This window comes from Otolemur garnettii, unplaced genomic scaffold, assembly GCF_000181295.1.
Source record: "Otolemur garnettii isolate 467f Iridium unplaced genomic scaffold, OtoGar3 scaffold00320, whole genome shotgun sequence".
Classification (NCBI taxonomy): Eukaryota; Metazoa; Chordata; class Mammalia; order Primates; family Galagidae; genus Otolemur; species Otolemur garnettii.
The window spans coordinates 15,982-19,428 of record NW_003852715.1 but is presented as its reverse complement, the minus strand read 5'-3'; the positions used below and the strand labels follow the sequence as shown (position 1 = coordinate 19,428).

The 3,447-nt window shown below is 46.1% G+C and overlaps 1 pseudogene; it reads right to left on the bottom strand.

The window, feature by feature from the left end:
- LOC100966435 overlaps positions 1-740 on the bottom strand; it is a 1,593-nt pseudogene extending 853 nt beyond the window's left edge.
- Between the last annotated feature and the right edge of the window lie 2,707 nt (positions 741-3,447).

Below are 3,447 nucleotides of genomic sequence, written 5' to 3'. Positions count from 1 at the left end.
TGTCATTGTTGTTTGGCAGGTCTGGGCTGGATTCCAACCTGCCAGCTCTGGTGTATGTGGCTGGTGCCTTAGCCCTTTGAGCTACAAGCATTGAGCCTAATCTCCTACTTCTGAAGTGGAAGAGCCAGAGTCCTTGGCTTTTGCTTGCTTCTCTGTACTTTCTTCAACAAAATTTCTTGGCACTGTGTACTCTAATGTGATGTACAAACTGTTCCTCAAGTTCTGCTTCATACTGGCATGGCTTACAGTGAAAGGGTTTGATCTTCAAGTTCTTGCATTTGACCTCTGCTCCTGGTGTTTCAGAAGGAAGATCTTTATTTGACCTGTAAACTTCTGGGGCAGGTGGTGCTTCAAATATAAGCTGAGGTTCTACAACACTGAGTTCCAAATTTCTCAGTTCCATATTCCCAGTCCATTCGGTTTACGTTTTATTTGAGGAGACTCCTCAAGTCATTCTCCAGCATCATCTGAAAAGTTGTTATCCCCAACATGCATTTGTTCTGCCGTCTGTCTTCACCAACAAGGTAATCTCAGAAGCTGCCATTTATTTTTCCAGTTAAAGCCTCCTTTGCCAGCATGATAAGCTGAGGTGTGACCCTCTCAGCTTTGGAGAGGTTGTGTGCATCATACAGGTCATTAGGCAACGCCATGCCAATGCTCCTGCTGCTGCTGCTGCTGCTGCTGCCACCAGTGAACAGCTCTCTTATTCCAGAATACTGCCCCATTACCTGGGTGGCCATAACTGTATTCCGCCTTCCTCGGCATGGTGGTGCAGGCCACCCTGCATTGCAGCCCCTTCTCTGACTTTTTTGTTGCTGGAGTTGCAGGGGAGTGAAGGGGGAGGATTGATCAGTTGGTCACAGGGACCATGGAGGCCGGCGAAGGCCCAAGAGTACAACTGCAGAGGGTGGTAATACCACCAGCTCTCTGCCGTCTCCCAGCTCCTTGAGAAGCTGTTGCCCTCGCCACAGCCATAGTCTGGGGCCCGGCGCCTCAGCAGTGCTCGCCTTTAGCTCATGGGAGCTGCACATGCTAGCACCTTATTTTAAATAATATGTCACAACATGGTGACAGTTTATGACATTTCCAATTCAAAAGTTAAGATCCCCAACTATTCAAGATGGGCATCTTTAGGGTGGGAGCTAAATTTACAAAACCTTAAGTATGAGAGACAGGTGGGAAGGTCACATGGGACCAAAAACCACCAGACCAGCTGTGTCTTCTAGACTTTAGCCGGGCTGACTCCATCTTCTCCCTACTTGTGCTTTCAATAGGTGTGAAAAAGCTCATTTCCTCAGTGGGTCCTGCACATAGGGTGACAGAAGAATTCCTTTAGGTCAAGATTAGGATACAGAAGTGTAAGGTTATTTTATGTGAGAGAGCAGGTGGAAGTCCTTAGAGCAGAGAGTGGGTCATGAGTGAGGAGAAGGTAGGAGTGGAAAGAGACAAAGCGTAGCATCCAAAGAAAGCGAGGAAGGTGCCCAGGCTGAGGTCAGACGGGCGTGTGGATTTAAGCAGAGTGGGGAATTAATGCAGCCGATTTCATGTGTTGTGACTGTGAATGGTGTGTATGTATACTTTTTGAAAAATGAAAACAATGTTTTCATATATTCAAAGAGGCCAAGTGTCAAAGTTCATGTCTACTGTCTTATCTCTGAGAGGCTGAGTGGGTAGGTTGCTTTAGCTGAGGAATTGGAGATCAGCCTGAGCAAGAGCAAGACCCTGTCTCTACTAAGAATATAAAAATTAGCCAGTGGTTTTTTTTTTTCCAAGCTCAAGCATGAAGGTTTATTTTACATCAACCCTCAATTATTTTTCTGAAAGCAGGAATCTGAAATTCATTCACACAAAGCACAAGCTCCCAAGAGACATTCTACAAAGGAAATCAATATTTTGTGTATATTAAATATTCCAGAGGTCTATTATTCTCACCAAGAAAGACCAGGCTGCTATAGTTCTCTAACATCACATCCCTATACAAATTCTGCTGCGCAGGATCCAGGTATTCCCACTCCTCTGGAGAGAATTCTACGTCCACATCCATGAGTGTCAAGGGTACCTTGCTTTCAGTGAGGCTGGTCACTCTTAACACCAGAAGCTAATAATAGACAATTCCCCACCTGCTGGTCATAGGGTGACAGAGGCTGCGGCAGAACCACCTAGACCTCCTCTCGGCTGAAGAAGGAGCAGTGAAGACAGTCCTCCAAAATTAGCCAGTGTTGGGGGCGGCTGTAGTCCCAGCTACTTAGGAGCCTGAGCCATCAGGATTGGTTGAGCCCAGGAGTTTGAGGGTGCTGTGAATTACAACATTCCTGCAGTCTAGTCTGGGGCAATAGAGTGGGACACTGACTCCAAAATAGATATTTAAACAATGAAAATCGAAAGGGGCAGCACTTGACCAGCAGCGATCTCACAGACCACCAAGGCTTGTACAAAAGGTGTTTGTTAGCAGGGGAGGGATGCTGCAGAGCAGCACCAAGGAGGAGAGAAGGGAGAAGAGGAAAGAAAAGCAGAGAAAGAGATTAAAAGAGAAGTGCATCCTTACACAGGGGAAGTCTCAGAATGGTGACGGGTGGTAAGATAGGCAATAAGGAGTTACTGCTCTGGTGGGAAGAGCTGTTAGGGGCAGGTCATAAGTTTGAAATTTTCAGCAGGTAATTGAGACAGGGAGGTAAGCAGGCTACTCCCTGTAAAGCAGGAAGGGGCTTTCTGGGGAAGGGACTTTTCTGAGACAATTACCTAACAAAAATACTTATCGGTTGTTCTATTTTTGCATTGTTATGCCCAGATCGTGAAGTCCCCAAAGAACACCCGGGAGCAGGAGCCGACTCCTTTGCAAAAACAAAGAGTCTTTATTCAAGCTCGAGCCTGGGCTCTCAGGGACCCGACACAGCCTGCAGGTCTTGGCTGAGAGCCCTGCCTCACTAGTGTTTGTTTTCTTTATAAGGGTTGCATATTATGGGATAGAATAAAATGCAGGTGAACATTGCTACTAGAGGTCGCAGGGGTTGGTCTGATTGGCTGGGTTCCAGGAGGGGCATTGTAAGGGTTTCACGGAATTTGTGGACTTTCCTGGGGGGGGGGGCCTTTCTGTAGGTGGAGACTTTCTACAGACTACAAAATGGAGTCACTTTTGTCCTCTTAGCATCTCCTCTTTCTTTGTAAATTTCAGATTAATATGAAGGTAGAAATGTTTAAGTTACATGGTTTGTATTTGTGTGTTCAAGTCCGTGTTGGGAGGTGAGCCATATACTTCTACATTGTGCCTCTTAGGTGAGAGCACACCCATCTCCATCCCACCTCCCCTCTAATTTTTGTAAGATTCACTCTAAAGACCAACCATTCTGATACTGGAATTTTGCTCTTCAGTAGGTCCTTGGTCTCAGGGATTCGAAGAATGAACCCAGGGACCACAGATCAGTGGTAAGATAGGATTTTTTTTTTTTT